The sequence below is a fragment of the Mobula birostris genome, chromosome 9 (genome assembly GCF_030028105.1).
Source record: "Mobula birostris isolate sMobBir1 chromosome 9, sMobBir1.hap1, whole genome shotgun sequence".
NCBI classification, from domain to species: Eukaryota; Metazoa; Chordata; class Chondrichthyes; order Myliobatiformes; family Myliobatidae; genus Mobula; species Mobula birostris.
The window spans coordinates 103785492-103811767 of NC_092378.1; the positions used below are offsets into that span (position 1 = coordinate 103785492).

Genomic DNA, 26276 nt, shown 5'->3' on the forward strand with positions numbered 1-26276 from the left:
GAGAGAACGTTCTAGAGAGGTGTGGGGAAGTGTTTTCTGAAGGACAGTAGTCTGGTTTGGGGTCTTTTGAGGGGAACTGCAGAGTGGGGACAAGGGAAGATGCCACAGAATGCCATGGGAAGGAGAGTCCCCATTGCAAGAAGTGCTTTGTACAGATGAATGGCTCCAACGAGGCAGAGCCAATACTCCTGAGAGAGCCAGTTCATTTGAGATGGTCTTCGAGGGGAGTTTGGAATGTGGCAGGTGCTTTCACACAAACCGTGGATCCAGCATGTGAATAAGAGATTCACCCCCAACTTTTCCAGGATGAGCTCCAACATTGGACTGGATTAACTGTAATGGGACCTTTTCTTTTTCTGTAAGTGTTTGTTACAGTTGAAATCTTGGTAAATATACTTTTGTTATAATTTTATGCCTGTGTACGATCTGTCATTTCTGGGCTACTGGTAACTGTTTATGGGCAGTATTTACACAGCTTTCACTCATATCGAGGTTCCTTTTATCAGAACATCAGGATGTTCCTGTCTGGTTGAACCCCAAATCATACTGACCCTGTATTGTCTATGAAAGATGGTTTTCTCACTGCTGAGTCACGTGACTGCTAGCAGAGTTAGTGTGGTAAACCATATATATATATGTTGCAACTGGGTTACCTGTCTGGTCACGGCCCTCTGCTGACTGTCCCTGTGGCTCCTCCCACAGACCCCTGAATAAAGGCGATTGCGCCATTGCTCCTCCTCTCAGTCCAGGGCAGATACTCAGCATGGTTGAGGTCACATTTTACTGCTAATAAAAGCCTTTCAGTATTTACTCTACTTCCAGTCTTTTGAAGTAATTGATAGTGCATCAATTTTATTAGCAATAATTTTAAAGCATGGAACACGTACTGAGACCCGACAAGTTAGACCTCGACCCGCAAACACCTGAAGCCAGAAACTCTTTTGAACTCTGGCTGGCCTGATTTGAATCATACCTGGAGGAGATTGAAGTGACTGAGCCCACCGCGAAGCGCAGAGTTCTTCTCTCCAGGGTCAGTCCATGGGTCTACTCAATGATTAGAGACCAGCCGAGCTACGACAGTGCGATGAACGCCCTCAGAAGACAATACCTGCAGCCGGTAAACACCATCTATGCATGGCATCGCTTAGCGACGCGACAGCAGCGGCCTGGAGAGTTGAGCGCTGAGTTCATCCGGGCCCTATAGACACTCGTGCGGACCTGCAGTTGCCAGGGGCTGACGGCTGAAAAGCATGCGGAGCTGCTAGTAAGAGATGCCTTCGTCACAGGGACCAAGTCAGTGTATGTGCGCCAGCGGCTGCTGGAACACTCTGATCTTACCTTACGTTCGACGACTGAGCTGGCCTACACGCTGGAGGCTGCTCTCCACAACTCTGACGCTCTCCAGGCACGTAATCTCCCGACGGCCTTGTGGACGCCACAGACCCTGCAACCCACCGGCAAATCGACCACGGCTGCTACCAGTCGCGAGTCTGCAAAGTGCTACTTCTGCAGACTCAAGAAGCACCCCCAGAAGTGCTGCCTGGCCCGAGAAGCTACCTGCTCCAGCTGCGGAAATAAGGGCCACTTTGCCAAGGCCTGTAAGTCCAAACTACGAACGGGATCGATCAGCGCCGCATGCAAGGCATGGGGGTTGCCATCTTGCCTGCACACCGCCACCATGTGCGAGACATGGGGGCGGCCATCTTGGTCGGCGCCACCTCGCACCGCCTACGACCCACAGGTGCTCATGGGGCACCCCACCGTGCCGGACCAAGACAGCGACTCAACTCTGGCCTCCGTGACCCTCGACCAAAGCGTTCCCCACCAGCTCGCAAGGTCAATGATGGACATCCTGGTGGAGGGGCGCAGGACAAGCTGGCTGTTTGACACGGGCAGCACGGAGAGTTTTATCCACCCAGACACGGTGCAGTGTTGCGGGCTTGCGATATGGCCGGTACGCCAGAGGGTCACCATGGCTTCCAGGTCGCATACAACAGACATCCGGGGGAGTTGTGTAGCGATGCTAGTGGTGCAGGGAACAGAATATCGGGACTTTACGTTATTGGTCATGCCTCAACTGTATGCCCCTGTGCTATTGGGGCTCGACTTCCAGAGCCACCTGAAAAGCATGACAATGGAGTATGATGGGCCCCTCCCACCAATCACTGTCATAAATCCCCAATTTTGTAGGAATACGTCACGTACCCCGCTACTGACCACCCCCACACACCGACCCGCGCATCCCATCCAACACCATGCCAACTGCCGCACTACTGACATCACTTGCGGCCTCTCCACCCTCAGGATCCCTCCCCCACCGCTGTTCGCCAACCTGACCCCGACTGTAAACCTGTGACAACTAAAAGCAGGAGGTACAGCGCGGGGGACAGAGCTTTCATTAAGTCGGAGGTGCAGCGGCTGCTCAGGGAGGGGGTCACTGAGGCAAGCACAGGTCCTTGGAGGGCCCAGGTGGTCGTTGTTTGGAACGGGGAGAAAAGTAGGATGGTCGTGGACTATAACCAGACCATCAATAGGTTCACGCAGCTCGACGCGTACCCTCTACCCCGCATCGCGGATACGGTCAATCAGATAGCACAGTACAAGGTGTACTCAACCATAGACCTAAGATCCGCTTACCATCAGCTTCCCATCCGCCAGGAGGACAGCCCTTACACCGCCTTCGAGGTGGACGGCAGGTTTTATCACTTCCTGCACGTCCCCTTCGGTGTCACGAATGGTGTATCTGTCTTCCAGAGGGCAATGGACGGGATGGTGGACCAGTGCCAACTGAAGGCCATGTTCCCATATCTGGATAACACCACCATCTGCGGTCACGACCGGCAGGATCACGACAACAACCTCCAAAAATTTCTCCAAGCGGCCAAAGCTTTCAACCTCACCTACAACAAGGACAAGTGTGTATTCGGAACCACCCGACTTGCTATCCTTGGGTGTGTCGTGGAGAATGGAGTCATTGGCCCTGACCCCGACCGTATGCGCCCCTTGTTAAACTCCCTCTTCCCGATACCCTCAGAGCCCTCAAAAGGTGCCTGGGCTTCTTTTCATATTACGCCCAATGGGTCTCTAACTATGCAGACAAGGCCCGCCCCCGGTCAAGTCCACCACATTTCCCCTTTCAGCCGAGGCCCGCGTGGCCTTCAGCTGCATTAAAGGGGACATTGCCAAAGCAGCAATGCATGCGGTGGATGAGGCCATTCCCTTCCGAGTAGAGAGTGACGCCTCCAACTTTGCGCTGGCTGCTACCCTCAACCAGGCAGGAAGACCAGTGGCGTTCTTCTCCCGTACCCTTCAAGGCCCTGAAATTCAGCACTCCGTGGTGGAGAAAGAGGCCCAGGCCATAGTGGAAGCTATTAGGCACTGGAGGTACTATCTTGCCGGCAAAGGTTCACCCTGCTAACTGACCAGTGCTCAGTCGCGTTCATGTTTAGTAACCAACAGCGGGGCAAAGTCAAAAATGATAAAATTCTGAGATGGAGAATCGAACTCTCCACTTACAACTATGACATCATGTACAGGCTTGGGAAGCTCAACGAGCCCTCCGATGCCCTATCCCGGGGAGCGTGCGCCAGCGCGCAGATCGACCGGCTATACGCCCTACATGTAGATCTTTGCCACCCAGGGGTCACCCGGCTTTTCCACTTCGTGAAAGCCCAGAACCTGCCTTACTCCCTTGAGGAGATCAGGATGATGACCAGGGACTGCCAAGTCTGCGTAGAGTGCAAACCGCACTTCTACCGACCCGAAAAGGCACAACTCATCAAGGCCACCCGCCCTTTTAAGCGACTGAGTGTTGACTTTAAGGGCCTCCTTCCCTCCACCGACCGCAATGTATACTTCCTTAACATTATCAACGAGTACTCGCGGTTCCCCTTCGCCATCCCCTGCCCTGATACCACTACCACGTCAGTTATAAAAGCCCTGCGCAAGCTCTTCACTCTGTTCGGATACCCATGCTATATCCACAGTGACAGAGGGTCCTTGTTTATGAGTGACGAGCTGTGCCAATACCTACTGGCTAGGGGAATTGCAACTAGTAGGATCACGAGCTATAATCCCTGGGGGAATGGACAGGTAGAGAAGAAGAATGCCACGGTGTGGAAGGCCACACTCTTAGCCCTCAGGTCAAAGGGACTGCCGGTCTCCCGCTGGCAGGAGGTCCTTCCCGAGGCACTCCACTCCATCCCCTCCCTGTTATGCACGTCCACCAATGCCACCCCTCATGAGCGGCTCTTTTCTTTTCCCAGAAAATCGACCACTGGGACCACCCTACCAACTTGGCTGACGCCCCCGGGGCCAGTGCTGCTCCAGAAACATGCGAGGAGCAGTAAATACTCCCTGATAGTCGAGAGGGCTCACTTACTTCATGCGAACCCTCAGTATGCCTACATGGTTTTACCTGATGGGCGGGAGGACACGGTCTCCATCCGCGACCTGGCGCCCGCAGGAGCACCGGACCCCTACCCTGAACACTCCATGGTGACTATTGATTCCGTACCCACCGATGTATGTACCCATAAGACACCGCGCACTCCAAACCCTACACAGACACCACACGACACTCCCATACCGGGCGTGACGCACACGCACGAGGGATTACCGACGCCTAACGTGCTGACACCGCAAGTCAGGCCGGAGCCAGCACAACCGCCGTCGCCAACGCAATCACCACCGGTGCTACATAGATCACAGCGACGGACTCGACCACCTGATAGACCTGACCTGTAAATATACTTGTTTTAAATATTGTCAGTCACTTCACCCCGCGGGACTCTTTTTGAAAAAGGAGGGGTGAATGTGGTAAACCATATATGTTGTAACTGGGTTACCTGATTGGACACGCCCCTCTGCTGACTGCCCCTGTGGCTCCTCCCACAGAGTCCTGTATAAAGGTGATTTCGCCTTGCCCCTCCTCTCATTCCAGGGGCAGACACTCAGCATGGTGGAGGTCACATTTTACTGCTAATAAAAGCCTTTCAGTATTTACTCTACCTCCAGTCTTTTGGAGTAATTGACAGTGCATCAGTTAGCCAGTGAGCCAAGTTTATGTATGTGTCCCAGTGAGAGGGTTACATACAGTACAGTATCAAGGAAGCTCTATGTTGCCAATAATTTCCTATATATCTACTTCCTCAGCTTTCAGTTGTTTTATACCAGATTTACCACTGATAGAGAAGTACAAGGGGGATTTTTCTGTTTATTTAGTACTTGCTGAACCTACTCTAAGAGTTTCAAACACGGGAAAACCTGCAGATGCTAGAAACCCAAAGCAACACACACAACATGCTGGAGGAACTTAGCAGGTCAGGCAGCATCTATGGAAAGGAGAAAACAGCAAACATTTCGGGCGGAGACCCTTCTTCAGGACTGAGAGGGAGGAGGGGAGATTCCTGAATGAAAGGGTGAGGGGAGGGGAGAGGAAAGAGGCTAGCTGGAAGGTGATAGATGAAGCCAGGAGGGTGGGAAAGGTCGAGGTCTGGAGTAGATCCTGCGTGTTCGCTCAATTCGGCTATGCGAACTATACTTACAGCAAACAGTCACTTTTGGACATTAACTATCGATGCACCAACACAGTTTTGAACTATCCATTCAACTTTGACCAACTACATCCGGAGTTAGTAAGGACACCGCGGACCTGCATTCAACTCGCTCTGACCGGAAGGGCCCGGCGCTGGCGTCGAGACCGTAAACAAAGACGGGCGAAGCGTGGAGGTTTGCGTGCTAGGCTAAAGCCCAATTTATACTTCTGCATCAAATGTACGCTGCAGGTACCGTGTACCCTACGCTGTAGGGTGACATGCACCTCCCCAAAAATGTAACTCATGTGTCACGGCGATGCAGACCACAACAGCTGTGATTGGTCTGCTTGGGAGCATTGCATTTCCTCATACACATTTCCGGTTGCTTTTTTCTACCATGTCTGTACACTGATGCGAAATAAATGGTTGGAGACGATGAACCAAATCGTCAAACCTACCTGCCGACATCCAAAAATATTTGAAATGCATTTCCTCGTCCATGTCTCTCACGAAGAAACTCAACACAGTGGCATAGAAACCCCACCGCCAGCTGGCGTTTTGGCGGTGAATTGCAGAGCGACGCAGACACAAGTACGCGTGCACGCTGCGGCGTAAGGCTACACAAAAGTGTAAATCAGCCTTTAAGCTAAATCCACACTGGCCAGCACTACCTAGGATCTTCCTCGCCAACGTTCGGTCTCTGACGAACAAGCTGGACGAACTAAGGACTTCGACCCTCACATAAAGAAGGTTTATGGATTGCAACGTCATGTTTTTTACGGAGATGTGGCTAAACAGTGATGTCCCAAACAACGTGATGGAACTGAAGGGGCGCACGGTTCAGGGCTGACAGAGCTGCAACAGCGACAGGTAAAAGTAAGGGAGGTGGTTTATGCATCTACATGAATCGATCATGGTGTACTAACTCTACCATTACTGGCACTTATTGCTCTGCTGATCTGGAATACCGGATTATTAAGTGCAGACCTTTTTATCAACCTCAAGAGTTTACTTGCATCATTGCTGTCGCAGTTTATGTTCCACCGGATGTGAATGCTGAAGTAGCCATGAAAGACCTCAGTGCCGCTATTAGCAAGCTGCAGACATTGCATCCAGACGGAGCCTTTATTGTTGCTGGGGACTTTAATCATTGCAACCTATGTGCCGTGCTTCCAAGATTTTACCAAAATGTATCTTGCACCAAGGGGTAATGAAACCTTAGATTATGCCTACACAAATGTGGCTGATGCTTACAAAGCCACTACCCTCCCCCACCTGGAACAGTCCAACCATCTTTCAGTGTTTCTGCTTCCCAATTATAGCCCGGTCATTAAACATGTGAAACCCACAATGAAGACTATTAAGATCTGGCTGGAGGGTGCTGACTCTGCTCTTCAGCACCAATTCCAGCACACAGACTGGAGCGCGTTTGCTGCCCATGCTAACACAGACTCTCAGATTAACATTGATTTATATACCAACCCTGTCCTTGAGCACATCAGCAAGTGTGTAGATAGAGTGACATCACAAAAACAAATAGAAGTTTTCCCCAATCAGAAACCACGGATGAACAGAGAAGTTTGCCTCCTGCTCAAAGCCAGAGATTCAGCCTTCAGGTCTGGAGACCGGGAGGCTTACAGCTCAGCCAGGGCCAACCTGAGGAGGGGAATCTCGCAGGCTAAACACATATACAAACAGAGAATTGAGGAGCATTTCAACTCCTCAGACCCCCGGTGCATGTGGCATGTCATACAGGTCATTACAGACTTCAAACCACCTAGTACTGTGCCCCCTTCCAGCTCTACCTCCCTCCCTGATGAGCTCAGTTCCTTCTACACTCGCTTTGACCGAGAGAACAAGGAGGTCACCTTCAAGGCGGATCTCCCACCTGGTGAACTGCCTCTCTTACTTTCCACCTCTGATGTTTGCGCCACCCTGAGCAGGTTGAATGTACGGAAGGCAGCTGGTCCGGATGGAATACCTGACCGTGTGCTCAGAGTCCGTGCAGGGCAGTTGGCCGGGGTCTTCACGGACATTTTTAATTTGTCCCTGGCCCAGGCAGTTGTCCCTACAAGCTTCAAGATCGCCACCATTGTGCCAGTGCTGAAGCAGTCCACTGCCACGGGCCTGAATGACTTCTGTCCAGTTGCACTCACCCCCATCATTGCAAAGTGCCTTGAGTGACTGGTTCTATCACATAGAGCCATAGAACCATAGAACATTACAGCACAGAAACAGGCCTTTTGGCCCTTCTTGGCTGTGCTGAACCATTTTTCTGCCTTGTCCCACTGACCTGCACCTGGACCATATCCCTCCATACACCTCTCATCCACGTACCTGTCCAAGTTTTTCTTAAACTTTAAAAGTGAGCCCGAATTTACCACTTTATCTTGCAGCTCATTCCACACTCCCACCACTCTCTGTGTGAAGAAGCCCCCTCTAATGTTTCCTTTAAACTCTTCCCCCTTCACCCTTAACCCATGTCCTCTGGTTTTTTCTGCCCCAGCCTCAGTGGAAAAAGCCTGCTTGCATTCACTCTGTTTATACCCACCATAATTTTATATACCTCTATCAAAAAGTGTACTATCACATCTGAAATCCTGTCTTCCCACTACCCTGGACCCCCATCAATTTACCTATTGCATCAACAGGTCAACAGAGGACGCCATCTCCACAGCACTTCACTCTGCCTTGATCCATCTGGACAGCCCCAACTCTTACGTCAAAATGCTGTTCATTGACTTTAATTAGGCATTCAATACTGTGATCCCCTCCAAGCGGATCGCCAAACTGCGCCAGCTTGGTATCAGCTCATCCCTCTGCAATTGGACCTTGGACTTTCTGACTAACAGACCCCAATCAGTTAAGTTAGACAACCTCTCCTCCTCCGCTCTCACCCTGAACACCGGCGTGCCTCAAGGCTATGTGCTGAGCCCTCTTCTGTACTCCCTTTTCACCTATGGCTGCATTCCTGTACATGGTTCTAGCTCCATAATCAAGTTCGCAGACGACACCACGGTGGTTGACCTGATCAGAGGGGATGACGAGCCGGCCTACAGGGACGAGGTCCAACACTTGGCCGCGTGGTTTGCTGACTGCAACCTGGCCCTAATACCCAGAAGACCAAGGAGATCATTGTGGACTTCAGGCATGCTAGGAGCCACACTCACATCCCCATCTACATCAACGGAGCTGTAGTGGAGTATGTATCGAGCTTCAAATTCCTCGATGTCTATATTTCCGAGGATCTCACCCCGTCCCTGAACTCCTCCATCCCGATTGAAAAGGCGCAACAGTGCCTTTATTTCCTGTGGAGCATCAAGAAAGTTCATCTCTGTCCCAGGATACTGACGGACTTTTACCACTGTACCATTGAGAGCATACTCACCAACTGCATCTCAGTGTGGTATGGCAATTGTCCCATATCGGACTGCAAAGCACTCCAGCGTGTGGTAAAAACTGCCCAGTGGATTATCGGCACCCAATTGCCCACAATTGAGAACATCTACCATAAACGCTGCCTGGGCAGGGCGAAAAGCATTATCAAGGACGCATCTTACCCTAACCATGGACTTTCTACTCTCCTCTCATCCGGTAGGCGCTGCAGGAGCCTCTGCTCCCGCACCAGCAGACACAGGAAGAGCTTCTTCCCTGAGGCTGTGACCCTGCTGAACCTCACATCACAGCGCTAAACAGTATTGCACCCGTATTGTACTGTCTCAGTGCTTTTATATTTGTGTGCTGTAGCACTTACTTTTTACTTGCAGTTGTTTTGTAGATAACACTATTCTTTGCATTTCTGGTCAGATGCTAACTGCATTTCATTGGCTTTGTATCTGTACTCGGCACAATGACAATAAAGTTGAATCTAATCTAAACTAGAAAGAATCTGAGAGGAGAGAAGAATGGACAATAGGAGAAAGGGAGGGGGGACACAGGGTAAGTAATAGGCAGGTGAGAAGAAGTGAAAGGTCAGAGTAGGGAATGGAGAGGGGGGTGTGGAATTTACTCACTGGAGAAATAGACATTCATATTCAAAAGTGTGAAGGGAACCTTTCTCCATTTCTTATCCTTACAATAGCCACTCTGAACAAGATTACTTGTTTAAACAAAATTACTTGTTTAAAATGGTGTAATTTTGCTCAGCCTCTAACCCACACTCTTTGCACCTAGAGTGAGCCTGAAGTTGACAACGTACTAACCAATATGGTGTGCGAACCTCACCTAAACCTAGGCAGTTATATAGTAATCAAATCTCATGAGATTCCACACTTTGAACCAATGTTGATTGCAACCAGTGATAATGCACAGAACAAATAGATCTAATACTCATAACAGGCATGATTTTCAGCACAGAGCTGCAAGTGGCTGCTGCCAATGTAATACCGAGGTAGGTCAAAGAGCAGTCTGCATGGATTAGTACATGGTTAATTAGCATTTGGAAAGAAATGGGTTTTCAAGCAGCTTATCACTGAGGCATTTCATGGAATAAAGATACTATTGTCACCTTCACAAACTTCTTGGTATGTGGTTCTAATTTAAAGTGGTGGGTATCGTGGAAACATTTCTCACAGCAATTGCTGAGAAAAGCGTTATCTATAGTGCCATATCTGTCAACTGCATCAGCATGTCGACGGGAGCTCTGCTGTTATGCTCCTTTGACGTCTGATTCATGTTCTGTATTATTCCTGTGGTGCCATCAGACTCCAGCTCCACTGTTCAGTCTATGAGCAGAGGAATTAGATCAAAATATTCCCAGATCCCTCCTTCTCCAGCACAGCCTCTGCCATAATCACTATCACAGCCTCCACCATAACTTTCCCCAACATCTTTTCCCATTTTACCCTGGTTTAATGTTTACCCAAAGAACAGCCCTGCTCTTTTGAATGACGCAGTGTTTTGACCCAAGACATTAACAACTCCTTCCCCATCCAACCCCACAGATGCTGCTCAACCCACCGAGATTTCTGCAGCTCCTGCACTTTATAAGCAGCCTTGGAATTTAGCAGTGACAATACGGTGTTGTGAAAGAGGGATAAACCCTCCCGTGTAGGGCTACCGCACAGGATCGAAGTAAGCTGCAGAAACTCGGTCAGCTTCATCATGAGCACTAGTCTCTGTGGTGTCCAGGACATCTTCAGGGAGCAGTGCCTCAAAAAGGCAGCGCCCGTCATTAAGGCCCTCCATCACCCAGGTCATGCCTTGTTCTCATTGTTACCATCAGGAAAGAGGTACAGAAGCCTGAAAGCACACACTCAGCTTCTTCTCCTTGCTCATCCAATCTCTAAATTGAACCTGTGAACGCTACCTCACTACCGTTTTTAGTTATAATTTTGCACTACTTATTTAATTTAATTATATATTTGTATATACATATTGTAATTCACAGTTTTTTTCTCAATTGTTATGTATTGCATTGTACTGCTGCTGCAAAGTTAACAGATTTCACAATATATGCCGGTGATATTAATCTGATTCTGATTCTGATATGGTACATTTGCACGTCTCATGTCAGCTCCTGCAGAGGTACAGCATGTACCAGTGACTATCAGAGGTAATGGGATGGTTCAGATAGTGCAGCTGGTAAATCTGCTCATTTCAAAACCAAATTTGTTGAGCAATTGGCTACTGCTTCCTTGTCTTCGCAATCAAGCTCTGTTTCGAATCCTGTCAGTGCCCACCACTGATGTTTGATGAACTCCCTTTGCTTTGGACACCTTCAAAGGAGTCTGGAACTAAATCCCGACTGGTCTACAGTGGTGATGAGGAGCCTAGGAGGTGAGCTCGGTCATGGGGCTGAACAGTGTTGGAGGATGTAGGCAGACTTGGTCAGCTGGTGTTTGCAGTTAATACAGACACGTCGCTTCTCACATTCTCATAGTGATGTGTGTGGTATTTACAGTAAATCTATTCTCTGCGGGCAGTATCTTCTGTTTGTTTGCTTAATATTCATTGGCTAATTTACAGACTGAAAAATGGGCTGGTCTACCCCTTCATCCCAACCTGATGCAGAAGGGTAGAGGTACGAGGTTGTAAATCCACGTTTGGAATCTGAAAGTCAGTGTCATTGGTATGGGGGAGACTGTGAGGATCTATCTAGATACAGTACAGTGCAGGAAATCTTGGCAACATACTAAATATACAGAAAGGGTGCCCAAGACTTCTACAACATGGAGCAGAGAGCAGGTTTGTAAATTTGGCAAGGGAGCAAAGGATGTTGGGAATGGTGAGGGTGAAACGCCTCGGGAGGGGTGCAGGACAGTTGGCAGAGAAGGAGACCCAAGGGCAGCGGGTGGCACAGGTGCAGGCACACCCAGCCCTGAGGCACCAGGCAAGGTAATGTGATTCCAAACAACTGGTTTATTGAGCATGACTTCTGGTGCTTCCTGCTCCCTCCCCTCTCACTCCCCCCCTTTTCCCAACCATGATTCCCCTCTCCCTGCCCCCTTTCCACTCCCAGTCCACTACTGAGTCCGTATCAGAACCAGAGTTATCATCGCTCACATCTGTCATGAATTATGTTGTTTTTTGAGGCAGCAGTACAATGCAATACTTAAATTTACTACAGACTACAAAAGTCTTAGGCACCCTAGCTATACACGTATATGTGCTTAAGACTTTTGCACAGTACTGCAGTACCTAGGCCTTGGCATGCTCGGCTTTGTTGGGAATGGTAGGTCCATTTTAATGAGTGGCCAAAAAGTAAAGACTTCAGTATTGTTAGGTTCAGCTTAACCTTGCAATATAGTACAAAAGTCTGTGGCTATGATTCAGGATTAGTAACCCAGAAAACATGAGCAAGGGAGCATGATAATCTGATATTAAGAACAAAATCTGGCAATGAAAGGCTGGTCTTGCAGAAAATATTAATGACGTTATTGGATTTCCACAGAAACTAACTGATTCATTCAGAGAATATTTTAGGAAGCTTAATTTATCAGCTGAGTCTATTTGACCCATTGAGTCAGTGTTGACTCTGAGACCAATCCCATTCCCCATTTTTTGCCCTCAAGTCTACTCTCTGACATACTAGTAGACACTCTGCTGATTCTCCAACTGTGTGTACGTCAACAGCAGAGACAATTGACAGTGGCCAGTTACCTATCAACCCACAGCTCTGTGGATGTGGGTAGAAACTGGACCATGTGGAGGAAACCCATGCAGTTAAAGCAAAAGCATGCAGACTCCACGCGGACAGCATAGGGTTAAACCCAGGTCACTGGAGTCAGCCGCACTACTAGTACATCACCGTGCCATCCATTCATATTTGCTTCTTGTTCCTCACTGACTCCCGCAGCAGACAGACACAAAACCCTATCAGAGTAACCCAAAATGGACAATATATAATGGCTTTGCCAGTAAGGTCCAGAGCTTGAAAGTGAATAACAAAGCAATGAAGCTACTCAGATTAATCTTCATTTCTTTTTTAGGCAATGGAGAATGTGCCCAGCCTGACCATCAGGACACGCCTTCCTATGCTACATTTCACATCTTCTTTTGTTGATGTCACAACTCTCTAGCTGCTCCCATTCAAAAGGCCATAATACCATAAAACAGAGGAGCAGAATTAAATCTGCTTCAGCATTCCATAATGGCTGATTTATTATCCCTCTCAACCTCATTCGCCTGGTGAGCTTTAACACCCTGACTAATTGAGAACATATCAACTCCTGCCTTAAATATGCCCAATGACATGGCTTCCACAGTCAACTGCGGCAATGAATTCCACAGATACACTACGCACAGGCTAAAGAAATTTCTCCTCATCTCTGTTCTAAATGGTCATTCCTCTATTCTGAGGCTGTGCTCTCTGGTCCGAGAATCACCCACTGCAGGAAACATCCTCTCCACATGCACTCTATCAAGCCCTTTCAATATTTGACAGATTTCAGTAAGATCCCTCTCATTCTTCTGAACTTCAGAGACGACAGGCCCAGAGTCACTAAATACTTCCCTTTTGTTCCCAGAATTATTCTTGTGAATCTCCTCTGGATCCTCTCCAATGCCAGCACATTTTTTCTGAGATAAGAGGCCCAAAGCGACTCATAATATTTCAAATGTGCTCTGACCAGCGCCTAATAAACCTCAGTACCACATCTTTGCTTTTATACCCTAGTCCTCTCAAAATGAATGCTAACATTTCATTTGCCTTCTGCACCACGACCCAACTTGCAACTTAACCTTTCGGGAATCCTGCACGTGTGGTGATATGACGTGTCAGAACATGATTGGAGAGAGTTCTGAGCATGCGCAGAAATGATAGAAAGTTCGAGACATGCTACTACAAAACGTGATTTTGTTGTTGCTGTAAATAAAAGTTCTATGTCTTCCAGAATATGATTCTTTATTAGTAACCTACGGTACGTATAAATATAAAGAACACAACAACAAGGACTCCCAAGTCCCTTTGCACCACTAATTTCTGAGTTTTCTCCACATTTAGAAAATAGTCTATGCCTTTATTCCTTCTACCTGCTAATTAAATTTGCTGACAACACTACACTGATTGGCCTAATCTCAAATAATAATGAGGCAGCCTACAGAGAAGAAGTCACCGCCCTGACACAGAGGTGTCAAGAAGACAACCTCTCCCTCAATGTCGCAAAAACAAAGGAGCTAATTGTGGACTACAGGAGGAATGGAGACAGGCTAACCCCTACTGGCATCAATGGATCTGGGGTTGAGAGTGAATAGCTTTAATAGCATAAACATCACCGAGGATCTCACGTGGTCTCTACATACTGGCTGTGTGGTGAAAAAGGCACAACAGCGTCTCTTTCACCTCAGACAGTTGAAGATGTTTGGTATGGCCCCCCAAATCGTAAGCATTTTCTCTAGGGGCACAATTGAGAGCATCCTGACTGGCTGCATCATTGCCTGGTATGGGAACTGTACTTCCCTCAATTGCAGGACTCTGCAAAGAGTGATGCGGACAGCCCAGCACATCTGTAGTTGTGAACTTCCCCACTATTCAGGACACTTATAAAGACAGGTGGGTAAAAAGGGCCCAAGGGATCACTGGGGACCCTAGTCACCCCAACCACAAACTGTTCTAGCTGCTACCATCCGGGAAATGGTACTGCAGCATAAAAGCCAGGACCAACAGGCTCCAGGACAGCTTCTTCCACCAGGCCATCAGAATGATTAATTCATGCTGATGCAACTATATTTCTATGTTATATTGACTGTCCTGTTGTACATACTATTTATTATAAATTACTATAAATTGCACATTGCACATTTAGACAGAAACATAATGTCAAGATTTTTACTCCTCATGTATATGAAGGATGTAAGTAATAAAGTCAATCTAATTCAATTCAATTCTACCAAAGTGCATCACCATATATTTAGATACACTATTCCTTCTGCCATTTCTTTGCCCATTCTTCCAATTTGTTAAAGTGCTCCTGCAGACACCCTGCTTCCTCAACACCACCTGCCCCTTCAACTATCTTCATATCATCTGCTAACTTGGCCACAAAGCCATCAATTCCATCATCCATGTCATTGGTGTATAGTGTGAAAAGAAGTGGTCCCAATACCGACCACTGAGGAACACCACTAGTCATTGGCAGCCAAACAGAAAAGGCTCTCTTTATTCCCACACTTTGCCTCCTGACAGTCGGCCAATCTTCTATCCATGCTAGTATCTTTCTTGTAATACCATGGGCTCTTATCTTGTTTAGCAGCCTCATTTGTTGTACCTTGTCAAAGGCCTTCTGAAAATCCAAGCAAACAACATCCACTGACTCTCCTTTGTCTATCCTGCCTGTTAGTTTCTCAAAGAATTCCAGCAGATATGTCAGGCAAGCTTTCACCCTAAGGAAACCATGCTGACTTTGACCCATTTTATCATGTGCCTCCAAGCACCCTGAAACCTCAGCCTTATTAATGGACTCCAATATCTTCCCAACCACTTAAGTCAGGCTTACTGGTCTATAATTTCCTTTTTTCTGCCTCCGTCCTTCTCAAAGAATGGAGTAACATTTGCAATTTTCTAGTCCTCTGGAACTATTCCAGACTCTATTGATTCCTGACAGATCATTACTAGTGCCTGAACAATTTCTTCAACTTCCTCTTTCAGAACCCTAGGATGTAGTCCATCTGGTCCAGGTGAGTTATCTACCTTCAGACTTCTCAGCTTCCCAAGCACCTCCTCCTTAGTAATAGCAACGGCACTCACTTCTGCCCCTTGACACTACAGAATTTCTGACCTACTGCTGGTGTCTCCCACAGTGAAGACTGGCACAAAATACTTCTTAAGTTCATCCAAAGTTTCTTTGTCCCCCATTGCTACCTCTCTGGTGTCATATTCTCTCCTTATAGCTTTTTAGTTGCCTTCTGTTGGTTTTTAAAAGTGTTCCAATCCTCTAACTTCCCACTAATATTTTACTACGTTATATGCCTTCTCTTTTGTTTGTATGCTGTATTTGACTTCCCTTTTGAGCCACAGTTGGGTCATCCTCCCTTTAGGATATTTCTTCATCTTTGAGATGTATCAATCTAGCACCTGTTTGGAATTTCCTTTCCTCTACTGGCCTTAACCAAAAGCTGCTCTAAAAAGCCATCTCGTAGGCATTCTGCAAAATCCCTCTTTATAATCCAGCACCAAACTAATTTTCCCAATCTACCTGCATATTGAAATGACTTTCGTAACATTGCCCTTTTTACATGCCTTTTCTATCTCCCATTGTAATTTGTATTCCGCATCCTGGCTACTGTTTGGAGGTTTGCACATAACTCTCATCAGGGTCTTTTCACTCTTGCAGTTTCTTAACATTACCCACAATGATTGTACGTCTTCTGATCGCATGTCACCTCTTTCTAAGGATTTGATTTCATTTTTACCAACAGAGCCACTCCACTCCCTCTACCGACCTGCTTGTCCTTCTGATGCAATGTGTACCAATGGATGCTAAGCTCCCAACTATGACCTTCTTTCAGCCATGGCTCAGTGAAGCCAACAGCGTCATGCCTGCCAATCTCTAACTGTGCTACAAGATCATCTACCTTATTCTGTATACCGTGTGAATTTAGATCTAACCTACCATCCTCTGTTCAGCACCTTTTTCAATTTTGCCACCATGCTACACTTTAACTCATCCCATTGACTGCAATTTTACCCTGTCACCACCTGTCTTCCCTCACAGTCTCACTACACATGGCTTTGACTTGTATACCAACTGCCCCATCTTCAGCCCCACCACCCTGATCACCACCCCCATGCCAAATCAGTTTAAACACTCCCCAACAGCTCTCCAGCAAACCTGCCTGCAAGGATGTTGGTCCTCCTCGGATTCATGTGTGACCCGTCAATAGACAATAGACAATAGGTGCAGGAGTAGGCCATTCAGCCCTTTGAGCCAGCACTGCCATTCACTATGATCATGGCTGATCATCCACAATCAGTACCCTGTTCCTGCCCTCTCCCCATATCCCTTGACTCCGCTATCATTAAGGGCTCTATCTAACTCTTTCTTGATGCATCCAGAGAATTGGCCTCCACTGCCTTCTGAGGCAGAGCATTCCACAGATTCCACCACTCTCTGGATGAAAAAGTTTTTCCTCAGCTCCGTTCTAGATAGCCTACCCCTTATTCCCAAATTGTGGCCTCTGTTTCTGGACTCCCCCAACATCGGGAACATGTTTCCTGCCTCTAATGTGTCCAATCCCTTAATAATCTTACATGTTTCAATCAGATCCCCTCTCATCCTTCTAAATTACAATGTATACAAGCCCAGTCTCTCCAATCTTTCAACATATGACAGTCCTGCCATCCCGGGAATTAACTTCGTGAACCTCCGCTGCACTCCCTCAATAGCAAGAATGCCCTTCCTCAAATTTAGAGACCAAAACTGTACACAATACTCAAGGTATGGTCTCACCAGGGCCCTGTACAACTGCAGAAGGACCTCTTTGCTCCTATATTCAGTTCCCCTTGTTATGAAGGCCAGCATGCCATTAGCTTTCTTCAGTGCCTGCTGTACTTCCATGCTTACTTTCAGTGATTGATGAACAAGGACACCTAGATCTCGTTGTACTTCCCCTTTTCCTAACTCGACACCATTCAAATAGTAATCTGCCTTCCTGTTCTTGCCACCAAAGTGGATAACCTCACATTTATCCACATTAAATTGCATCTGCCCACTCACCCAACCTGTCAAAGTCACCCTGCATTATCTCAACATCCTCCGCACATTTCACACTGCCACCCAGCTTTGTGTTATCTGCAAATTTGCTAATGCTACTTTTAATCCCTTCATCTAAATCATTAACGTATATTGTAAATAGGGCGGTCCCAACACCGAGCCTTGCGGTACCCCATTAGCTACCGCCTGCCATTCTGAAAGGGACCTGTTAATCCCTACTCTTTGTTTCCTGTCTGCCAACCAATTTTCTACCCATGTCAGTACCCTACCCCCAATACCATGTGCTCTCATTTTGCTCACTAATCTCCTATATGGGACCTTATCAAAGGCTTTCTGAAAATCCAGATACTCTACATCCACTGGCACTCCCTTGTCCATTTTCATAGTTACATCCACAAAAAATTCCTTTTTGTACAGGTCCTACCTTCCACACTAGAGATCCTAATGACCTAGAACCACGAAACCCTCCCCCCTGCGCCAGTCCCTTAGCCACACATTCACCTGTGAAATCATTCTATTCTTACCTTCACTGGCGTGTAACAATCAGAGATTATAACCCTGGAGGTCATGCTTTTGGGTTTTCTACTTAACTCCCTATATTCACTCTTCAGGACCTCCTCCCCTTTCCTTCCTAGGTCATTGGTACCAATTTGTACGATGACTTCCGGCTGTTCACCCTTCCCCTTTAGAATGCTGTGGATCAGACTGGAGGTTTCCATGACCTTGGCACCAGGGAGGCCACATACCATCCTGGTATCTCTTTCATATCCATAGAATCTGCTGTCTGCTCTTCTGACTATGGAATCCCCTATCACTACTGCACTCCTCTTCTCCCCACTTCCCTTCTGAGCCACAGAGCCAGAGACCTGGTCCCTGCAGTTCCCTCCTAATTAGGTTGTTCAACCCCCAGAAGAATCCAAAGTGGTATACGTATTACTGAGGGCAGCAACCACAGGGGTACTCTGCCTATTCCATTTCCCTCTCCTGACAGTCACCCATGTACCTGCCTCAGTAATTTAGGGGTGAGTACTTCCCGCTCTCTCATATCTGTGAACTCCCCATTCTCCTATATTAGCTGAAGGTGTTTGAGATGCAGCTATAGTTCCTCAGCACAGTCTTTAAGGAAATGCAGCTCAGTACACTTCATGCAGACTAGAGGCTTCCCAGAGTTCCCACATCTCACACAAAGAACATACCACTAACCCTGCACCCATAGTCACTGCACTACTTTGTACTAATGGACAAAGAAAGAGAAAAAAAAACTTACTAGAAACTTACTTAAAGTCTCCACCAGTTCTTGCCCAAGCCTGCTGAGCCAAAGCCTGCCCATTCGAACACTGTCCACTCCAACAATGGCCGCTGTTCTTACACCTCCCTTCTTTTTATTGACCTTTGCCAAGTGCCAAAGATTCACTCTTTGAGCAGATAACCTTGTCCACAACTTATCATCGTGGTCACAGCGGCTTTACCTGCTCAGAGACCTCCCAGTCCTTTGTCATCCTTGCATCTCCCTCCCAGTTCTGAGGAAGGGTCTTCAACCTGCAACCTTAACTCTGTTTCTCTTCCCGCAGATGCAGCCTGGCCTTCTGAGATTTTCCATCCATTTTCTGCTTCTATTGACTCCTGATGGCTTGTGAGCCATTGGAGTTTGAATGAACTGTTCATAACCTACCAACCAAGAGGCAGTGATCTATAACATTCCCTCCCAGTCATTATGAGTCCTGGACTAATGTAATGCCAGCCCAAGCCTCGATATGAACTTTAAGATTGGCCCACATCCAAACCTGGCCAACCGACAAGCCCGGCAGGTACCAGAGAATGTGAATAGGTTTGAGTACTAGGCCTAGACACTGATGAGTGAGGGTTTACTGCAGAGCACATATACTCTCACATCAAAACCAGTGAACTGCTGGAAAATCCCCAAAGCTCTGCACAGTGAGTACCACAAATTAATAATGAACATCAGAGTCGAGCTGTGGAATATATAAAAGAGCAGAGGAAGAGATTGTGGAACCAGTATCAGATAAGCTTTCCCCCTGTACTTACCCACTTAGCTGCAAGTTTCTATTTTTTTTTGATTAACTAGTATGATTAAGATAAATACTGTATTGTAGAGAAGTAGATGGCCTCTCTCGAATGTCACATACTTTGACCTTTTAGTCCACAAGTTTTTGATTGATTCATTCAAACTTAAACAGTTTATGGCCTGTCAGAAGGTTGACATTTACTCAGACTGATCTCTTTTCCAGAGACGAGAGATTACAGATGCTGGAATCTGGAGCAAAAATAAAAATGGGCTGGTGGGGGAACTCAGCAGGTCAGGCAATCTGTGAGGGATAACAGACGGTCAGAATTTCAAGTCCAGCTGAAGGGTCTCGACCCAATACATTGATTGATCATTTCCCTCCCTGACCTGCTGAATCTCACGAGCAGTTTGTTTTTATTCTCTTTTCCAGACACTCAGGCAGTGTATGTAATTCCAGTGTCAAATTAATCTGAGCCATTGCCCTTCCCTGACGTGAGATTGGAGTGTTTCTCCCCAATACTTTTTGGAGCGAATCCATAACCAGATGAGCAACGAGGTAGTTGCAAAGGAAGAGAAGTTATAATGCATGCACAGGGAATTAATGAATGAGTAAATTCAGAATTTAAAAAAACAGTAAATGTTGGAAACACTCAGCAGACTGTGTAGCATCTGCGGAAAGCAAAACTGAGTTTATGCATCATGTCAAAGTCCCCTCAATGGAACCCTACCTTGGCAAACGTAGAAGCCTGGGAATTACGTTACATACAGATTGCAAGAGGAAAGGACTCCTTTAATCGTGTGAGTCATGTTTTGTGTTTGCATCGAGTTCCCATTAATTAAGCAGTTTCTATTTTGTCGGAAGGGGAGATCATTCAGCTTTTTGAGTCTGTTTTGACATCCAGACCTCAGCTGATCTATAACTCCACACCACTGCTGAACCTACCTCAATACTTTCTACCCTTTGAGAGACCTCTTCATGTCAGATATGAAGGTTTCCATTCACTCCTAAGATCCTTGATCATAGAGTCCAGGCACACTGGCCCTTTTAGACTGAGTGACAGAGTGCGGAGACACTCAGTCCGTCCCCCTTCCATGCACACTGTATGTCCAGGTAATGTTGGGCTGTGCTTGACGGATCCTTTAGTAACCCACAAGCTAACGCTCTTCATCAAAGTAGCTTCTGCTTAGGTTTACCCGAATACAACCAAACCCACGTGAGAAAGTCTGAACAGCAGCAGCTTGTTTTGGTTTTAAATCTGCACCGAGGAAGACAAGAAACAGGAGAAAGCCTCCTTTCACCTTTGTTGGCAGTGGATTACCTGGCATCACGCAGTTTTAACCAACCTACACTTAGCCAGAGACTCGGGTGTCCACAAGGTTTGGCCTGAACAGTTCAAACAATCCCACTAGAAACCTTCTGCCACAAACAAGTGACAATCTGCAGAAGCTGCTGAAGGGTCCCGGCCCGAAATGTTAACTGTACTCCTTCCCACAGATGCTGCCTGTCCTGCTAAGTTCCTCCAGCCACTCTGGTTTTTGGAGATGACCATCCCCCACAATACACATCTGCTCTCCGCTCTATCACCACCTAATCTCACCTCCCACAACCACTTACCTCCTGTGCACCCCACCCGCGTATTTTTACATTTAGACTTACAGAAGGGTAATGGGCGCTCCAGACCAACGAGACAGCGCCACCCGATTTCACCCATGTGACCCTTTAACCCATTCCATGTGCCTCTGGAATGTGGGAAACCCTTGTCGTCATGGGGAGAACTTAAAAACTTACAGACAGAGGCGGAACTGAACCCGGTCACTGACGCTGTGATCGTGTTTGCTAACCGCTACATTATAGTGCCACCTCATGTTGGACAGACTGCTTTCTCACCCCACAGAGCCCTCACCAGCCCCATCATGTTACTCACACCCCTCAGCCCTCACATCCTCAGCCCCTGCTCCTACTCTTCACATCCTCATCCCTCACACCTCACATCCTCATCCCTCACTCTTAACACCCCACATCCTCAGCCCCTACTCCTACTCTTCACATCCTCATCCTCACCCCTCACACCTCACACCCTCATCCTCATCCCTCACCCCCACACCTCACATCCTCATCCCTCACTCTTAACACCCCACATCCTCAGCCCTCACCCCTCACATCCTCATCCTCATCTCTCACCCCTCACATCCTCAGCCCCTACTCCTCACAACCTCATCCTCATCCCTCACCCCTCACACGCCACATCCTCAGCCCTCACATCCTCACCCCTCACATCCTCATCCCTCACATCCTTAGCCCTCACTCCTCAGCCCTCACTCCTCACATCCCACATCCTCATCCCTCACCCCTCACATCCTCACCCCTCACATCCTCAGCCCTCACATCCTCATCCCTCACCCCTCACATCTCACATCCTCATCCTTCACCCCTCACACCTCACATCCTCATCCCTCACATCCTTAGCCCTCACTCCTCAGCCCTCACTCCTCACATTCCACATCCTCATCCCTCACCCCTCACACCTCACATCCTCATCCCTCACATCCTTAGCCCTCACTCCTCAGCCCTCACTCCTCACATCCCACATCCTCATCCCTCACCCCTCACATCCTCAGCCCTCACATCCTCATCCCTCACCCCTCACATCTCACATCCTCATCCCTCACCCCTCACACCCTCATCCCTCACATCCTCAGCCCTCACTCCTCACACCCCACATCCCTCACACCTTACATCCTCAGCCCTCACATCTTCATCTGTCACCCCTCATACCCCACATCCTCATCCCTCACATCCTCACCTCTGATATCCTCATCCCTCACACTCTCACTCCTCACCCCTCGCATCCTTATCCCTCACCCCTCACTCCTCACATCCTCAGCATTCACCCCACACACCCCCATCCCTCGCACTCTCACCCCTCATGTACTCACACCCTCATCCCTCATCTCTCACACACCCTCACTCCCTCCCCCCACCCACACCAATGTTCTTTTACCCCTCATCCATTACACTTTCCCTGGTCATTGACAAATGCATCCACTCACCCTCCCCTCCAACCCTGCCTCACTCCCCCAGACCCTCTCCCACTCACACCCCTTTCTCTTCCCTCTTCACCTAGATATATAGGAGGATCACTCAGTCAAATAGGCAGCTGATAGGGTAGAGGATTAGAATGTGCCCTGTGCCACGTAGGCACTGGTGGCTTGTGAGTTGCCCTTTGGTAACAGCTCATGAAATCCTGAATCCACACACAGTGCAGGGAACGAAGACAGAATGGATGAGGAGTTCAAGTCACCCTAGTGTGAATCATCTGTACCTCAGACACCGCGCAATTCTCACCCAGGTACCTGCAACAGTTGGTTCAGATCGAAACCCTCTCCAGCTCATCCACGACATAAGCAGTGATGCCAATGAGTTACCGTGGGATATTTTCCACAGCTCCACTGCAGTGAATGGTTGCCACACACTCACACACAGGAAAAAAGCAGCCTATTAGTTCTGTTGAGCAAGCTTGCTGCCAGAGTGATTTCAGATCTCACTCCCACCACTTTATATATCTGATAACGTTGAGGCACCAATGAGCTCAGAAAGGTGTGGCCAGCTCCCCCATTTGTGATGCTGACAAACTCTCTGCTCTTTCCCTTCTGATTATTGCCTTCAGTTTCTTCTTGCTTTTTGTAATTTTGTCTCTCCTTCCTCATTCTCACCACCCCTCTCTTTCTTGTTCCCTTCCTCCCTTTTCCCTATGTTTGTACTCTTACTTTTATAGTTCCTGCACCTTCTGGCCTTTCCCAGCCATTGTGAAACTTTTTAATTAGAATCCTGATGAAGGATCTCAGCCCAAAACATTGACTGTCTATTTGCCTGGCGGTCTGAGTTCTGCAGAATTATGCGTGTGTTGCTCAAGATGTCCATGCAGCATCTGCAGAATCTTTAGTGTTTTATTTCAGTGTGACCTTTTCTCCTTCCCTTCCTTCTTTTCCACTCTGTGCTCTTTGCACATTTGTTTTCATCGTTCCCCAGGACAATTGTCCCACCCACTTGAGTAAGGGATCAGATGCTGTTTCTGCGGACATGGCAAAGAATCTCTGTATAACACTCTGGCACAGAATGAGTCCTTCAGCCCTGCCTCACACTAGTGATTATTAAGGAAGTTGAACTTAGCCATTTTCTTTTAAAAGAACTATTTTAAAAACTGCATCTCTCATCATTCTGGTAAAAACATGTGCTGCTGAAATTCTGTACTCATCCTCCAACTTGTTTTCTCATGTTGCTGACCTTTAATTTGTTTTCTGACTCATCAACCATTGGAAATCTTAAATTAAAACAGAAAACACTGGATTCACTCAGCAGGCCAGGTAGCTGCTCTGACAGATGGTTTTCAACCTGAAATGTTACCCCTTGTTCCTTTTCCTACAGACACTGCTCAGACCTGCAGAATGTCTCCAATATTTTCCATTTTTTATTTCCATTTTTTATTTTTATTTATGCATCTAAGCATTTTCTTTATAATCACAGTTGTTAGGCACCCGTTGTAGTACGGAAAAGAAATCCAGTTGTTTGTGGCATCTCATTGCTACTGTTTATTTCAGTTCTGCACTGCCTCGGAAAAGGGGCCTTCTCATTCAGGAAAGGGCTGAGGAGGTTAAGGAGCCAAAAATACTTGATGGTCATTATCGGTTTAGTATTTTGTATCTTAACTCAGAAAAAAAAACTCATAACCTTCTCTTAGCAATTTTATTAACCTGCTTTTGCACTAAAATGGAACATACGTCTCTTCAAGGGATGCCCACTTTAAATAAATTTTCCTCTGCTTTTGATGGTAATTCTGTGATTCCTTCTCTCGCAGCTCCTCTCTCCGTGTAGACTCTCCATGTAGACTCTCAGTGTAGACTCTTTGTGTAGTCTCTCCGTGTAGACTTTTCCTGTAGACTCTTCGTGTAGACTCTCCGTGTAGACTCTCCGTGTAGACTCTTCCTGTAGACTCTTTGTGTAGACTCTCCATGTAGACTCTTCATGTAGACTCGCAGCTGCAGCCACAACTGCTTCCTCAGTTGAGCCCTGGTGCAGGGTCTTGACACAAAATATCAATGATCCATTTGTCTCCACATTGGATGCTTGATGTGCTGTGTTCTCCATCAGATTTTTTTTAAGAACGTAAGAAATAAGAGCAGGATTCGGCCATCTGGCCCGTCAAACCTGCTCCACCATTCAATATGATCATGGCTGATCTGGCCATGGACTTATCTCCACCTACCTGCCTTTTCCCCATAACCCTTAATTCCCCTACTATGCAAAAATCTATCCAACTGTGTCTCCAATATATTTATTGAGGTAGTCTCAGTAAACGTGTCTTCCTCTGCAGAGGTAATCCCTGCGATTGAGGATGACTTCCCTCTACTCTGGTTCTGCACGTTCTGAGGTGACCGATGAAGCCAATGTGGGACCTATAGATTCTGCCTCAGGAGGAACAAAGAGTGCTCGACAGTATGGGTGGGTGGATTGATTGGCTATTGATTGATTGATTTTAAATCCTTCAGTGCTCTCCCGGAAGCTCCTTCTCCATTCTCAGTGGTCGGGGCCAGGGATTCTCATGATTCATCAAGACCAAAGGGCTGATTGTGAACTTCAGGAAGGGTAGGATGAGGGAACACAAAACAATCCTCACAGAGGGATCAGAAGTGCAGAGAGTGAGCAATTTCAAGTTCCTGGGTGTCAGTATCTCTGAGGACCTAACTCGGACACAACATATTGATGCAGCTATAAAGAAGGCAAGGCAGCGGCTATATTTCATTAGGAGCTTGAGGAGATTTAGTCTGTGAACTAAAACACTCAAAAACTTATACAGGTGTACCATGGAAAGCATTCTGACTGGCTGCATCACCGCAAGATCGGAACAAGTTGCAGAAAGTTGTAAAATTAGTTAGCTCCATCATGGATAACAGCCTCCATAGTATCCTAGACATCCTCAAGGAGCGGTGCCTTAGGAAAGTGGTGTCCATCATTAAGGACCCCCACCACCCAGGACATGCCCTTTTCACACTGTTACCACCAGGAAGGAGGTACAGAAGCCTGAAGGCACACACTCAGCGATTCAGGAACAGTTTCTTCCCCTCTTCCATCCAGTTCCTAAATGGACATTGAACCCATGAACACTACCTCACTACTTTTTGATTTCTGTTATTTTCCACCACTTACTTTAACTTAACTATTTATATATACTTAATATAACTCGATTTATTTGTCATGTATTGCATTGTACTGCTGTCGTAAAGTTAATGAATTTCACGACGTATGCCAGTTAAATCTGATTCTAATTCTGAGTCAGTAAGGATGTTCCACTTTTCACGGAGGCTTTGTAAACAAATCTTGAACCATTTTCTCTCTTCTCCTGAAAGTCTCCTCCTGTGATAGAGCTCAGAGTAAATTCTCCTTTTCAGGAATCTCTGTAGGGCAAGCAAGCAACAGGACCCATGTATTGGAACTGGATGAGCATTCGGTGTTGGAGATAGTGTCTGCCAGAGGCTGCTAGCATTGATCCATTATCCTGCCCA

The 26276-nt window shown here is 47.2% G+C and overlaps 1 protein-coding gene across 3 annotated transcripts in view; it reads right to left on the minus strand.

The window, feature by feature from the left end:
- LOC140202918 (uncharacterized) overlaps window positions 1–23330 on the minus strand; it is a 68667-nt gene extending 45337 nt beyond the window's left edge. Inside the window, exon 1 of one of the 3 annotated variants that reach the window (XM_072268510.1) lies at window positions 23062–23330. The gene's annotated coding sequence lies outside the window, so the exon portion shown is untranslated. Of the gene's footprint in view, window positions 1–21372; window positions 21464–23061 lie in introns of those variants that run through there. The other 2 variants (XM_072268508.1, XM_072268509.1) reach the window with 2 other exon arrangements.
- Between the last annotated feature and the right edge of the window lie 2946 nt (window positions 23331–26276).